This window comes from Numida meleagris, chromosome 3, assembly GCF_002078875.1.
Source record: "Numida meleagris isolate 19003 breed g44 Domestic line chromosome 3, NumMel1.0, whole genome shotgun sequence".
NCBI classification, from domain to species: Eukaryota; Metazoa; Chordata; class Aves; order Galliformes; family Numididae; genus Numida; species Numida meleagris.
Window position 1 is genome coordinate 42,402,677 of NC_034411.1, and position 17,059 is coordinate 42,419,735.

At 37.9% G+C, this 17,059-nt stretch overlaps 1 protein-coding gene across 16 annotated transcripts in view; it reads right to left on the reverse strand.

The window, feature by feature from the left end:
* Positions 1 to 17,059, reverse strand: part of AFDN (afadin, adherens junction formation factor) — a 118,744-nt gene that overhangs the window by 84,385 nt on the left and 17,300 nt on the right. The window lies entirely within an intron of this gene.

Consider the following 17,059-nt stretch of genomic DNA (forward strand, 5'->3'; position numbering starts at 1 on the left):
CCTAGATACTCATAGAAGACACATTTTACAACTGTAAACACGGTTCTTATCATTGTGCTCCCCACTCTGCACCAATCCCCATCCAAACAACTAGAAATCAGACAAGGCCCTCGCTTCACTTCTCACTGGCGCTGCATAGTCCTAACGCATAATGTAAATACGTGTAATTAAAAACAAAGAAACAAAAGGGCACTTATTATTTTTTTTATTTGTACTGTATTCTGAGTTTGTGAAGACAAGACGCTGAGATATAAACAACCACAACAAAGTCAGTAGAAAAATGTATGAGTAAGTATTCTCAAATACTCTTTCAGAGCCAGCCTTCAATGGATTTTTCTTCAACTAATTTCTTTCTCTCTTATGAGCCCACAAACATTTACCATCCACAGTGTCCCATGACAAGAATTTCTGCAACTACTTTCCTATACGTTGTGAAAAAGCATTTTTTTTGTTGTTTGCATTGAAACCACAACCCACAACTGATGCTACTTTTTTGCTTTGATAAAGACCATGAAGAACCATTTCTTACTCCTCCCTCCTTCAGATCACTCATGACTTCACAGGACTTATCTTCCAACACATTTTCTTCAGGCTGATCCATCCTATCTTAAAATTCCCACATGCAAGGAATTAATTCTGTACCTTTGACAATCTGAACCACTGAACCTATTTCTGAACCTTTCCAAGTTCTATCTTAGAGATGGAAGATCTGCACATGGCAGTCGAATGCAAATGCACTACAGACCTAGACAATTGCCCATTTTCTTTTGTTCTGTGCTATCCTAACAATTGATAGAATGAATCCTTCTGATCCTAAACCGGCTTTCTCACAGAACTGTCTACTGTAATCCCAAACCACTGTTCCTTCCTGCAAGAAGTTACAAATTCTGCGTGCCTCCCTAACTTACCCACCACTTTCTTCTCACCCACTTTGAACACAGAGGTCCTTCTGCAATAAGTTAAAGTTGAGTCTCGACTTTTCTACCGTGCACGTTTTCATAATGGAAGTTTTACTGCCACTCACCTCTGAAAAACATCCTATCCACTTTTTTTTTTTTTTTTTAATCTCCTTGATCGCATGCAGAAGACTTCTGGAAATCCAACATACCATAACAAATTGGATCTCCTTTACATATAGAGTCATCTATATTGGATAACATCTTCAAGATCAAGTCCAGCCTGACCTACCACGTCCTATCACTAAACCATGCCCGTTAGTACCACATCCACATATCTTTTAAATGCCTCTGCGGATGGGGACTCCATCACTTCCCTGAGCAGCCTGCTCCAACACTTCTTACTTGACTACCTTCTCTGCAAATAAGTTCTTCACATTGTCCAATATTCCTGTAAATTCCTTCAATGAGCTCTAAATGGTTTGAGAAACACCTTTTCAGACAGATTATGGAGCTATTAAAATTATAATGCATCCATGAAATTTTATGTTACTACAGATTCTAATCAGTACAGATGACATTCTCAGTAATCATCCTTTTAATTAAGGCTTCACACTGCATATATACCCAAGGGCCTAGGGGTGGCTGGTGAGAAGAGTCATTACACAGCAGTAAAGTTACTTCATCTCTCATTTTTCATAGTTATGTGATGAATGTTGTCTGATTCTAGCAACTTGCTTTCATGTAGTCCATTTGTTCTCTTAACTCCTAACAAGTGCTGATTTGGAAGAGTTCCTCTGATGAGTTACCCATAAGAACACCTTTGGCATCACAGCCTTTCCATATTTTACTTCCCAGACTTTACATTCTTAAAATTTTCCTCAGGTGGATACTACTTCAGCTTTCTAGTATCTAGTTTTGCCTGATGCTCAGCCAAGCCAGGTTCCTTTCACACTTCTTTCGATAGCTGGCATGTATTTGGTCCTTACCTCCAGCATGGCATCCTTAATTCTCTGCAGGTGGCAAGTATTTTTTACTACTCATTGCCTCTTTTACATTTAAAAAGCTTCTCCACTGCAGCTATGTTGTACTTCCAACTGAGTTAGAAAAGAGCAACTCCTTCAAGAAAACTGAAATTAAGGATTATAGACCATTATGACAGAAACATTTTGAGCCACATCCTGCTCATTTGCACCAATTTACATGTTTGTCTCTCCTGTAAACACTTCTTAACCACAGTGCTTCAGAAAACAGCCACGACCATTCTATAACCAACTTAATGTTTTGTGAAACTTGTTTGGTGGTTGCAAAAGATAATAACACCTGAGCTTTCTGCAGAAGTATCATGAAACATAGCCATATGCCATTTTTGACATTTATTTCCACTTACACAAAGTTTTCCCCATCCTTTCCAAGTACCTTTCCAAGCTACTGCTGCAGTAAGGATTAAGTGAAAACAAGCACACTATAAGCCTCTTTTTTTTTCCAGAAGTAGTATTGTGTGAGTTGCTACACACAGATAAAGAGTACACAGACTCACCCTTCCCTGCAAAGGAAAGAAGATTATTTTACTGAGAATGTCCATTGTGCATTAGTCCTGTTTTAATCCCATAGACTGTATTCATTCTCAGTAATAACATAGCAATAACTAGCAGAGTGCAACACAGATCTGTTCAGAAGGGATCTAGAACATAGTTCAGGAAGCTCTCCAATCTTTCATGAGTTTCTCTATTATTATGTTTTAAAATTTTGTTGCTAAACCTTGCTCCTACTTCCAGGCACTAACAGAGAAGTGACAGAACTGCACTGCGACCACCTGAGATACAATGCTGGCATTAAGGGAATTCTGCTTCCTGTTCAGAAAAGCAGTGCATTTCTCTGAGCGACTGTCACCTGAGTTTTAGTTTCTTGCTTTGACAACCTGGGGATGAAAACAACCAAACGCGCTGATCACTGGCTGTCCACTTCCCCCATACTCCTCCATCATCTCAGCTTGTTGTGCTGTCCCCCTGCAGCGCGTGCACCTCAGCACACTTTTCCAAAGTCTTCCTCTAAAAGAAACATAAGCTGCACAACTACACTACAACACTTCACAATTTAAATATATTTTCCCAGTATAAAACTGCAGTTAGTTCAACGCTTTATTTGCAGTAAGTTGCAAACTTCCTTTACAGGAGTACTAGAGAATTTAAATACAAATGTTCAGTAGTACAGAAGTCATTGGTTTCACATTTTGAAAAATTAGGGAGGTAGGAGACTACAAAACAGTCTTCATTAATATATTTATATACCCTTTATGTATTTATTTCTAGTTTAAGCCACATTTAGCATACTGGCCAGGTGCTTTGTGTAATGCATAACAAACGTGCATGAAGACCCACGAAGTGCCACCACCCAAAAGAAGACAACAAAGTTCCAAAGTATCTGCTCTCCACTCTAAAATCTGTATTACACCTCCAAACTCAATCACTGCTGCATTTCTTTGGCAAGACTGCAAGCTAGGTTCACTGTGATTTATAATGTGGACTTGTGTCAAGAAGAGAGGCTAATGAATAAAGATCTCTTGTCAAAAATTAAATAGATATACAGATATCCAAGCACTACTACCTAACATATACTTATAAGTAGATGAATCTCCTCAAAATGTTTGCATATCTCAAATTAATCTTTCTCTACAGATAAGGAGCTGCCAATTATAAATTACTAAAGAGAAATCAAACCGTTTTCGGGATTTCAAAAGTAGCTATAAGAACTCTAAGTTTCTCTCAGGAATTTCCACGCATCATATGCAATTTCTGTTTCTTATCTAATCATGTTTTAAATATTTTATGTATGTGCTCTTCAAGTCCACTTCCCCTTACATAGGAATGTAAGGATACAGAACAGTCTTCTACCATGCAAGCAGAGTCAATTTTCACAAGAGTTGAACTCTGATAATCTAGATTGCAAAATGTATTTTTGAAGCATATAGCTGAAAAGTCAGCTTCTTTTTAGCCTTTCAAATCATAAAGAACACTTCCCTTAAATATAGAGGCTACTTATGATTTTTTCCATCACTATCAGCACTTGCAGTAATTTCCATATGTATATCATATAGAGAGAATAAAAGAAGGCTCAAAACCTGGATAATAAAAAAAATCTACCAGTTAACTGTCATTTTTTTGTTTAAAAAAATGACAGTTTGCACCTTAGTCACAAAACAGATGATATGTAGCTACAATATGCAGCAAATGAGAATAAATAAATTGTTTGATGGATCTACACAATGACAGCCAATCGAAATGCCCATCACCACAGCTTAACAGTGCTTCAACTAGTTTGTTATGACTGTCATTGACTTTACGCAAGAACAGCTTCAAAACCAAGAGGCCAAGTGTTCCAAAATTCTGTCTTCAGATAAAGAAGCTAAACATACAAAAGCATCAGAAACGACTTGAAACAATGATTTCACAATATGAAGACTTTGGAATTCCTCAAAGTCTTGTGAAAATCTTTGACAAATCGTTATTTGAGAACATCTGCACTCCCAATGCTATGGCTCTCCTCCGACGTCCTCGTTGACCTCAGCCCATCACCAAATGAAAAACACAGGAAACAAACATACCAGTTATACGAACCACTTAAGTAAAATTTGAAACTGAAAGCATGGCATATAAGTTTTTAAATCAAACACTATCATTTAAGTTTTCCAGGCAGCTTCAGCAAAATGACTTCTGTTTCTTGAAATGCTCTTCTGCCCATTAGATCTAGCTCCCAGTTACTTACTATCATATAAGCATTTCTGCTTTTAGCAATATCAAGGAATAATCAAGACAATCACTCATTCAATGTTAAATTATACAGAAGTGCAAATAAATAAGAGGTTTGGTCTGCGATTACTGAGACTGGTTAAAGAACTCACTGAGAGTATTAAGCTATGGAAGACTGAAATATAAATACTTCCGTTTTTTAAAAATCTCTATAAAAACCAACTCTGTTTTTCTTCTCCCCAACTATTCCAATCTCCTTACACAAGGAGAACACAGTAAGAAGGAATATGAATAAAAAAGTGGATAAAGTGGAAAAGAATTCACAGTAAGTGAAGTTCAGGAAAAGTCTCCAATGCGATACAATGGGATTTGTAGCAGGGAAACCTGGACTTCCTGAAGAATTAAACCGAGGCTTCTGCAAACAAAGCAGTAAATAGCCAGCCACAGTAATCCGCAGCAATGCTCCTGCATGAGAAAGGAAACCCCTCCTTTATAGTGTCAGAGGAGGTACTGAGAGATTATTATTCCACTACGTGGGACACAGCAACAAACAAAGGTCAGGACGATATTCCCACAGGCAAAGAATACAGGCAGGCTTTTGAACTACCGTCCCACCACAATCAACCACAAATCAATACATACTTCAATATTTAAGCATAAGTGAGTATATTACATGGGAAGCACTTGATAAACTATCTAATCTCTTGAGCAGTAGAGAATATGCATACTTCACCTGGTATTTTCCAGTAAATTGTCTCAGATTTCATTTTGTAGGAAGAGGGATCTGAGTTTTTTCCATCCTTATCCTTAACATCTCCAAGAGCCTATCTTTCAGTAAGGATTTTTTGGTGGGCTCTTTTTCTTTCTTTTTTTTTTTAGCTGCATTAATACCACTCTTTATCTTGCAAACTGCATTCATCGTGACAGGTTCTAGAAAGTATCAAAAACTGGCATTGAGAACATCACATCTTTCTTTGTGCCCCATTCAAATTCTACAGGCAACTATCTGCAGAGGACTAACTTCTAACTAAGCTTCAATTATTATTCAGACGCACATATTTGTTGCTCAAGAGTTTTGCTAACAGAATATAAATCACAATAAAATCAATGCAGAGTGCAACAATTAGAATTAAAGCAAATACAGGTTGCTTTTAAATGCATTCAGGTCACAATACAGATCCAAAGGGTCACATACTGCACGATATTCTGAAACATTCATGCAATCCCTTAGTACCTGAGTCAATCTACAGAGTAAAAAATGGAATTGCTTCCCCTTTAGCTTCTTCAAATGTCCTCAGCATGCAACATATCTATGGAATACCAACAAATATTTTAAGTAAATATATAAATAAAAAGGAATTCCTATGAGATTAAAAACAAACAAAAAACCCACATTGAATCACTAAGGGAATAAGCATTAAAATTACCTGAAGCTTTGCAGTATGCATTCCTACCAGTTATATCAAACAGGAACTGAAGGATAGATGTTATTTTCATATACAAAGTCTATAACAGACTTTTTAAAAGGATTTGTCAAAAAGAAAATTCTTCTACCAACACCAACAGAACCTGCCACAACTGCTATTAAATGTCATAAAATGTTTTCCAGCTGGTGGAGAAAGCAAAGCTTTTGCTAACCTACAGCTTTTCGAACACCTCAACAAGTGCAGTTTCATGACTGATGACAGAACACCTTAAATGGTTTCAAAAGAGGAGAGGAAGAACAACAACACAGACAAATAAACAGCTCCCATTAAAAAAAAAAAAAAACCCACATCAAAACAACAACAACAATTTCATCAGCTTTATTTCCCCTTCCAAACCTTTGACATGTGGGTCAGAGATATATTCTACTGCAGATTGACTCAGTCTGCCACAACTGCGCTTATGCACACTGTGATGTTCACAGAAGCAGGGCCAACAGAGTCTTCTACCAGAGAATTATCAATAACACGTAGCACAAGTTGGATAACTAGGAGAAATCAACAATTTATTTTTCTAAACGAAACTACACCTTAGGAATCAGCCTCACTACAAAATAGAATGAAAACTCAAAGTCGAAAAACGTGGATACTACAAATGTTTTTATAGTATAAATGTAATGCAATTAAGTCAATGCAAAAATTGCTGCAGTCTATGACAAACACTATAGAAATAAAATCTTAAAGTCAGATTAAAACTCATTTCTATAAATACAACTAAAAGCACTCTAAAATAGAACTTACTTCCATAAATGCAGCTTGAATGTTCAAGTGAACCTTAAATTACCACTGATGCAAATATTCTAACATATCTCACACCTCCTTCTCAAACTGCCTTTCTGCCAACAAGAACGATCAATCCAATAACTACTGGACTTAAAAGAAAAACATGTGGTAATCTTCATTATTTTCATGCTGAAAATAATCACCACGCGTTTCAAAATTAAACTTTGTAGTTGACCCACCTACACTAAATAAACAGGGTAACTCCTACCTCCTTCAAAACAAAGAGTTAATGTCAGAATGGTGCCAAGGCCACCAGACGGCAGGCAGCAACCAACTACACTTCATTCTGAAAGCGCTTTGTTGTGTATGCATCACAAAATGTTTTCAAGCAAGACTTACAGCTCCAGAAGCAGTTACCATGAGAAATAAAACAAAAATATGCCAAGAGTGCTCCCCAAAAGCACTACAGGAGCCGTTCTCTAATTTTCAAACCCACAAAAAACAACTGAGAAAATCTTACCAGCGTATGCAACACACAGCAACTGTCTGCCACCTGCAGGATATTTTTTGTTACGTGTATGGCATCACTTAACTTTTCACAATTAAGCAGAAGAAAACACAGATCTCTCTTCCTACAAAATGAAATCTGGGACAACTTACTGAAAAACACTAAAATATTTTTTAACAGGGAGCACTAGCTGTTATGTAATTAAACTTCAATAATTCATTAAATTGGACCACTTAAATTAAAAAACCACAACAAATAAAGCTAAAGGAGATTAAATCACACTCCCAGATTAAGTCATATATACTTTTATAAACTATATTAATGCTGGTGCGATGGCCATTCTGCGACTCTCTTGAAAACATAATAATGAGGATCTGGCAGTCACTGTGAACAAATACTTCAAAAATATGAAGTAAATAAAATAAAAAATAAAGAAAAACAACAAACCAAAACACCCTCATTATTTGGAAAATTGTTGGAAAAGGGTGATGTGAAAAAATAAAAAGTAACTGATGTACATGTTTGGTCTATCGAAATACTATGAAACAATCTCCAGTCACCACCAAAGATCATAGATACATGCAGAGTCTCATCATATTTGAAAACAGCTAAGAAGCCAAAACCTGGGCAAAGTCTACGCTGAATTAATCATGACGTATTTAAGAGTGGGAGCAAAAAAAAAAAAAAACCAACAACAAATAGCGATAGGTCTTGATATATCCCTTACCTTTCCACTCCCTGCCTGAAACCCATCATTGCTGCAGATCTAGGAACAGAACACTTGTAAGTAACTCTCCAACACTAATGAGAAGAAAAATTAGTATTACAGACTATCCACTGTAGCACCTTTCAGTTATACGTTAAAAAAGTTAAAAAAAAAAAAAAAGATAAAGCAAGGATCTCACCTATTTATTTTGTTAAAGACTGTTCTATTTGCTTCTGCTAGCCATGGAGCAGCAACCCCAGCCAAGCTAGACATTCATTTCCACTTTTCCACTAGCATTAGCACACCCCTGACCACGCACAGAGCCTTTACGGTCCCGTAAGCCAATAGGGACTTCTTTGTTTTGGGCTGCACTGGCTCAGTGTGCCGTAAGGCCTATGTGCAGGTCAGATAAGCACCAGAACAAAGAAGGGAGGAGAAGCGAGCAGCCAGCAGACGATCCATCCAGCCTGATCTGCTCTGCATTTCACACCTGCTCAACAATGCAGCATCCTCACAGTCATCCGCTCACCTTGACAGCAGCCAGGCAACCCTTCATTGTCCTCCTGCTTTCTCATGCACGTTTACACAGCAGTGAAGAAGCTAACAACACAGCAATAAGGTATTTCTGTGGACGGTAGCAATTCAGCTTTCAAAGCGCTATTTCTAAAGGCAGAGGCAAACAGGTTTTCAAAAGGAATCTTTTGAACTTGTTGTATGTAATAAGAGAAAATTTGAATGGAGGTTTTCAAAGAGAAAGGAGGCTTAGCTTATATACAGTGGCATCAGCACAAAATCTTCCCCTGAGCATGCTGACACTGATATGGCAGAACTGTACCAGAAGAGATTGACAGTCCTCATGAGCTGAGTGGAAACTGTGGCCTGCTACTGAAATGGCAAATCTCTCAATACAGGCTCATTCTCCGAATGCACAACATTCAAGAAAATAAACCACTTCCAAAAAGTCATAAACTAAAATTTAGCATGGTCGAGCATTAACAGTATTTCCAGAACTGAAACACTGAAAGGAGCTCTTGGATACTGGAGTTATGTCATATTTTCTCTATAATTTAAAAAAATAAAATTGTTTCCTACATAAATTTTGGTAGAGAAACATCATTAAGAATAATCTTAAAATCATAACAAAATGTCAGTAAAGCTAGCTTTCAAGTTATTAAGTGAAACTAGTTAAAACTGAAAACAGAATTTTGAGGTGAAGTTTTGAGGTCTTGAGGTTCCAGCAACAGAAGCAGCGACAGCTACAGGCAGATCAGCATTTCTGTTAGCTAAAACAGAAATCTGCATCCCTGAAATAAGCATTTCCACCAGTAACCACAGCCACGCAGCTCTGTTTCTTGTGGCTATCCTCCCTCAAGTTGATTGTGTTGTTCTATTAGAGACAGCATAAATCAAATTATTCCCAGTGTCTCTCTCCAGAAGTACAGACACTATAGCCTCTCTCTTCATCATGGAAATGAAATCTTGTCTCTATCTGATCACTCACAGTGGTAGCATTCATTTTTACTTGCTACTGGATATATGGCAAAAACATACATTGCATTACACAAAATGCACTATCACTTAAATGGGTACCTCAATTAATTTCTTTTCATCAGCAGTGCATTTTTACTAGATTAGTATCATTTTTACTATAATAGTATCAAACTTCAACAGAGTATCAAGAGAAAACATAAAAATTGGGTCTCATTTGCATAACACAACCAGGGGCCATATCATATTTTCCTCTTCTGCTGACAGAGCCAGGGAAGACTGATTGCCTCAACTTCTTCCCAGCTGATAGACTTGGTCGTGCTTCATTAGTTCCTCACTCCCATCAGATGTGCTGGGACCTGCACAGCAGAGGGTTAAGACATCCAGCTACACTGACTAAACTAGAAAAACGCAGATGCTACCCGACACTCTGCATGCAAGTGCTCTAGCAACCAGGCTAATTGGTCAGGAGTTTATAGTAGGAATGCTAACAAGCTTAATAGGGAACAAGCACCTGATTCTCCCCGAGTAGACAAAAGCGGCAGCAGGGAACCTACTTGAAAAAAATGGAAGGCTTTCCAAACAGACAAAACTAAGATATGCCATGCAACTCAAAAAGGCACTTAAGCCCTTAATACAGAATGCACTTGACTAGACCCAAATTTCCTAGCTTACCAAGACTGGGCAGGCCCATTTTAAAAGCAGTGTAAAAAGAGGAAAGTATTTACTTTTTTTTTTCCGAGGGACCTCAGTGCACGTATGAACATGATGAAACAAACAACCAAACAAAATGTAAGAGGATGCTACCTGACAAAGTGCTAAACCTACAAGGGACTACTGTGTACATAAATTTGGGCAGAAATGGGTTCTAAACAGAAAGAACTCTAAAATTGTATTCTCTTGTTTACAGCACTGTTAAGAGCTCACTGCCAAATTGACATTGCTAAAGGTTTTATAGCAGGTCAAGATCTTGCCAAAAAGCAATGCGATAGCACAGAACTGCACAGGACTGTTGCCAGCTTCATTAACCTTATTACCAGTTCAACTACCTCAAGAGACATTAATGTGCAACATTTAAATTTGTTCCAGTTGTACAATTATTGTTGCACCGTCCTGGAATTTGGTTTGCAATCATTAAGTTCATACATTCCAGATATCATTGGGTCAAATCCAAAACTTGACTGGATTTCAAAAAGTTGTTTTCCAAGTATATTAGTGCAGTCAAGCAGGACAGAAGGAATGATATCATTTCAAAATGTAACCTAAAACACAATCTTTGTTCTAAGAAACGCTCTGGATAGATATCGGTGGAGGAATCTCCTTGAACACACACTGTTCTTCCTTTCTACCCAAAATATTTAACTTCTCCACTTCTCCTTTTTCTCAGAAAAGCAACTTTGCGCTAGATAATCATTGACAATATTAGTTCTGAAAAAAAAAAAAAAACCCACAACCAAGCAACCCACACACACAAAGAAACTGGAAACAAAATCCAAGATCAACAGTGTTGAATTAAAGTGCCTATGACACCGTTTACGGATCTCACTCTGATGCACAACCACAGTGCTTACAAGCAGCTTCAGTTTGAGCACACAGTAGCTCAAGACAGTTTTCTGAAGTCACTTTTGCCACACATCCAAAATAACAGATATTCATTCACTACAGATACAAATAGGTACAAATGAAAACGAAAACACCTCAGTTTTAGACATTATGAGAAGCATTAACTGTACAGTTTTTGAACATCTAAACGAAATACTTGGTCCGTATTGAAACTTCCAAACTTAAGAGAAGAGAGTCCAGACAAGTTTCCTTTTCTTTTTAATCCTTTTACTCAGAAAACCCTGCAGGTATCATCATTTTGAATTAGGTTTCCTTCTTTTTTTAATTACAGGAATCATGCCATTTCTGAAAACTTAGGAAACAGCTCATTACTGTCATTGGTTATCTTAATGCAGAATGAGGAGACTACCTAAGGACACAGACTGCTTAGAAAAATCTTTACTATAGCTGTAACAGTTTGGTAAAGTTTAGCTGTTGATAGCTTTTCCGCTGCAAATCCTACTCAATCCTGTTGTATAATCTTTGGCAACAGTTTTACCAAACACAGAGCTTAGTGAATGACATTCAGTTTCAGTCAGTTGCATTTAAAAACAATGCCACTTGCTGACAAGTTAGAAAGGGGCTTTCTCTGCAGTAATGCCATCTACAATATCTTCAGACTGATACTGATCCTGCATTCACTCTTTTGTTAAGTTTCTCTTTAACTTTTCATGCTATAAATAAATTCCTCCATTCTGACACAAAAGCTAGTTAGTTCAAAATAGTCCTAAACATTTAAATAGATTTCATACTTACATGTGAAGATTGTTCCAAAAGTAATGCCTCCTATTTTATTATGCAGGCCCACAGCATTAGAGATGTATGGTGGTGGTACGGCAATAGGGGTTGAACCTTCCCACCAACATTCCACTACATCTTGTTGCCATGTGACAGATGGCAGCAGAGGGGCAGTCTGACAGAATGGCATCTGACACGGGTATGCATTTGAAGCAAAGCTGTGTCACTGATACCCTCCATGTATAAAAAATGGCCCCCAATGACATTCATTGATGCTTGCTGAACATTCACGGAGACCAAACAGTGGATGTTATGACAGTGAAGTGATGGGTGGTGCATTTCAGCAGTGGTGACAGTGTCAGTGGATCACTTCTGCTGGTGTAGATTTTTATGAGTGTGGCATGCAGACTCTTGTTCATCACTGGTAAAAATGCATAGCTAACGGTGGTGAGTATGCTGAAGAATAGTGTTTGGTGGCTGTGAATTTCCTCTATCAATAAACAGCATTATTGTGCTCTTTGAATCTGCTGTATTTTCCATGGAAATAAATAGGAGGCATTACTTTTGGAGAAACCTACATACTTATCCAACAAAAATAGGTCTTTTGGTTTTGATTTTGCTTCCCCTTCCCCACCTACCTGACTCCAGCTCCATGTTTGTCATCACTATTTTTTCCAACACAAGCACTTCTGTGCACTCTGATGGGTGTTTCTCTCTGGACTAGCTCTGAAACAACCAACATCTGTCCCCCAGCTTCCTCAAGAACCTCCCTCATGAAGCCATCTAAGATGCAAGGCCAGCATAAAGGAGGGATTACAAAACGCCCGACTGAACGAGGAGTGAGTGGAGAAATCTTTGGCTGCTAGAAAGCCGTATCACTAGCTGAAGAAATGAATATGAAATCACATGCTTGTACTTTTCCCTTGTGCAGCAGCTGGTATTCAGAATAAAGTCAATTGTATTTTACAGAAGCAAGGAACATCTCTGCAGATTCAGATCCCCATCAACTGCGAAGTATATCAAAAGCTAGCTAGCAGTATCTAGTGGTAATAACTTGAATACGTATGGGAATTCAAGGTATTTCATCCCTCTTACTGAAACATCCATTTCATCAGTCTAAGCCTCAACAAACACAACATTATGAAAATAACACTGTTTTTGAAACTCAATATAATAGGCCTGACAAAAGCTACTGAAGTATAATCTGACTATACTTCAATTAGTAAATCATTTCGCTGAAGAGAATAGAAACATTTTTTATTGTAATACTGAAAGACATAGCATCTAATGTCTAAGAGTATGTTGTATAAAATAAACATAGCTTTCTATTATTTCCAAGTTCAACTAAAGTTATCAAATATCAAGGTGATATTTTCTACTGGAAATAACTTTTTCCCAAAAATCTTACAAACCTCCAAGTGCAGAATTCATTAGAGCTACAATCACTGGCTGCTAATACTAGCTTCGGAAATATTTTTCAAGTCCTGGACATAAAAAGACAATACTGATATGAACTCAGTTAATGCAGAAACATCACAAGTGGTGGAGGAATTATGTGATACCAAGTGACCTTCTACAAAACACTGCATCAGATACTGTCCTTACACAAACACTGACTTTACAGTCCCAAGTCTCTGACTTCCTGCAAATATGACGGCAGCATCTTTACAACAAAACAGGCCAGAATTGGAAAGTAATCAAAACTATTAGAAGAAAACGAGAATTGAGGAAGCTGACATAATTAAGAAAGACAGTGCAGAGATACGGTAGACTGAACATATTTAAAAATCCCAAAAATACAAAATCAATTAAAGCTGCTGAAAGTAACCCTTAGTTGTGCCATAAAGTAAGACATTAAAATGAAGAACCACTTGAAAGCATCTTATAGCTATAAGAGTGAAAAAGTGTTCCTTCCAGAATTGCAGTAATTCAATCACGGCCACTGCATTTTCCTCTCTCACTCCTATTGCTTTAGAGTCTCTACTCCAAGCTCAGGACAACAATGAAAGTTTGGTCACTGTGAGTAATAGCCAGCTCTATTCCCGATAGAGGAAACAACAGTTGACCACTTGATTACATAGGAAGCTCCTCACTTCCTGTGCAGCTCTCTTCATAATAGCATAAATAACCTAGAAAATGATATCATATGGTCCCTCTGTACTCAGCACTGGTGAGGCCGCACCTCGAGTACTGTGTTCAGTTTTGGGACCCTCACTGCAAGAAAGACACTGAGGCCCTGGAGCGTGTTTAGAGGAGGGCAACGAAGCTCGTGAGGGGTCTGGAGCACAGGCCTTATGAGGAGCGGCTGAGGGAGCTGGGATTGTTCAGTCTGGAGAAGAGGAGGATCAGGGGAGACCTTATCGCTCTCTATAACTACCTGAAGGGAGGTTGTAGTGAGCTGGGGGTCAGCCTCTTCTCTCTTGCAACTAGTGACAGCATGAGGGGGAATGGCCTCAAGTTGCACCAGGGGAGATTCAGGCTGGACATTAGGAAATACTGCTTTTCTGAAAGAGTGGTCAGGCACTGGAATGGGCTGCCCAGGGAGGTGGTGGAGTCACCGACCCTGGAGGTGCTCATGAAACATTTAGATGTTGTGTTGAGGGACATGGTTTATTGAGAACTATTGGTCATAGGCAGATGGTTGGACTGGATGATCTTGTAGGTCTTTTCCAACTTTGGTGATTCTATGATTCTGTGAAAAAGACTGATTTTAGCGAAATCTTGTAAAAAGAAGTTTGGTCACAAATCAATTTTAACTTTTTGAACAGCATAGCTGAAATATGTATGTTCAAGTTCAAAATAAATTTTTCAGTTACTGTTTTAGAACCGTTGATCTTAACTCCAACATATTTGGGAGGGGAAGCTTCTAACTACATTAAGTGTTCTGTGCAAGATTATTCTTTATGAAAAATTTCAATTTCTCAACAGCAAGGCAGTGCCTTTCCCCCTTATAAACACTGATACTACTTCAAAAATACACAAAGCATCTTGAATCATCACTTCATTGTGATAGCAGGTAAGGTAAGAGTCTGGCTCTACTGTTAGTCTTGATGAAGATTTGAAGGATCAATATGCAATAGATTTAGTGGTTAAAGTGCTCAAACAAAGAAAAACAACCCACAACACTTTTTAACCACATTTACGGGTAGAAATCTAAAAATAGGCATCCAGACAAGGGGAGTATCAGCTGAAGTGGTAACTTAGCTACTTACAGAATGGGTAGCAAGTTTGTATTAACTTGGGTTCCAATATAACATGCAGGAAAAGGTAATTTAAAACTTCATTTAAATTCAATATCAAAATACAAAATTTAATATTGAGTTGAGGATTTTGCATGCTTGGCTTATTTTATGTTCCTCATACACTAATTCTGGCCTCGGAACATTTACAGAATTAACAGATTCACACTATCCAAGTTTCAAAGTAGTATTTTAAATTTTAAATGGAAAAAATACTCCATTGAAGGAAAAAAATAGCAATATTAAACATTCGTACCCAGTTGATATTACAGTCTACTTAGAAAAAATGCTAAAGTACTGGTTTCAGTGAGAAAATGTAACACTATCAGCATGGCTCTATTTCCATGCAATTAACCTAATTTCCCTGTCTAACCAACTACACCAGATGTTTTGAAGTTCTGATACCATGAAAAAGTATCTGTCTGTGGTTAAAATTAACATTTCATAGATAGAGCTTTCTGGTTTTAAAGATCACAAACGCAAGATACGTTCAGCAGCTATGGCTTGCCTCAAGCAGTACGCACCATTTTGTAAAGATTCTTCTAGACATCATGCAGAGATCTATATGACAACAGCATAATTCAGAATACAACAAAATAGGAGATTCGGTATGAAAAATTTGTTAACACTGTACTGCACAGAATACAGTATTATAAATCCAGAAGCAAACAGAAGTAAATATTACAGTAAGGATATGTCAACATCTTCAAAAATTAAAAATCTAACCTAATTCTCAGGATCACAGACTTGCAGGGGTTGGAAGGGACTTGCATCAAGTCCAGCCCTCCGCAAATGCAGGTTCCCTACAGTAGGTTGTAACTCATTCACTACAACTATTTATTCCATCAACTGATGTAGGCTTGCAATCCTGAGCAGGAGGAAATGTACAGGAGTAGGAAATGGAAACAGGACAGAGTGGAATTTAGATAACTTGTAACCATGTATTTTCTGCTACGTTAGCATCTTGTTCAATCTCTGCCCCCAACATACCCAAATGGTTCACAAAAAGATGTTCTGGGAGGGTGTTTTTAATATGTTTTGTTTGTTTTGTTTTATTTGTTTGGGTTTGGGCTTTTGAATGTTTGTTTTTGAATTCCATGAAATTCAACAAGGACAAATGCAAAGTCCTGCCACTCAAAAGAACAATACCTTGCAAGAATATAGGCTCAGGAATGACTGGCTGGAGAACAGCTCTGCTAAAAAGGACCTGGCAATCCTAGAGGCCATCAAGCTGAACATGAGTCACAAGTGCCCTCTAGCAAAGTTGGCCAACAACATTCTGAGCTGTATTAAGAGGAGTACAGGCAGTAGATCAAGTAAAATGATTATCTTCCTCTACTCATGAATCCAGTTTTAGGCCATCTGATACAGGAAAAAGAGAAACTGGAGCAAGTTCAGAGGGCCACAAGATGGTCAGAAGGTTGGAAAACTATTGTATGAGCAGAGATGGATGGAACAGGGTTTGTCTCACCTGGTAAAGAGATGGCTTTAGGGAAATCCACAAAAGAGATGCCACTGTCTACAGGGAAGCCATCTCAAAGATGCAGCAGGGATCTTCACAGTAGCGTATGTTGGAAGCACAAGACACAATGGGCATTAAGTTGAAACAAGAAGATTCTAAACTGAATACAAGGAAGTTTTTTGATGATGAAGTCAGTTAAGAAGCAGAGAAGGTTGCCCAGAGAAGTCATACAGTGTATGGTCTTCAGGGACTTTCAAGTCCTTACTGAAAAAAGCCCTATGAAGCCTCAGGGGACTGGACAATAGACCTCCTGAGTTCTCTTCCAACCCAAACTATTTTATGATTTTATTTAAACATCCACCGAGGACAGGTTAATTGATTTTCCAAAGCTACTATTTTACAGAAAACAGTGATCGTTACACCAGAGAGGCAGGTATAGTTTGTTTTGCAAGCTGAGCTAAAAG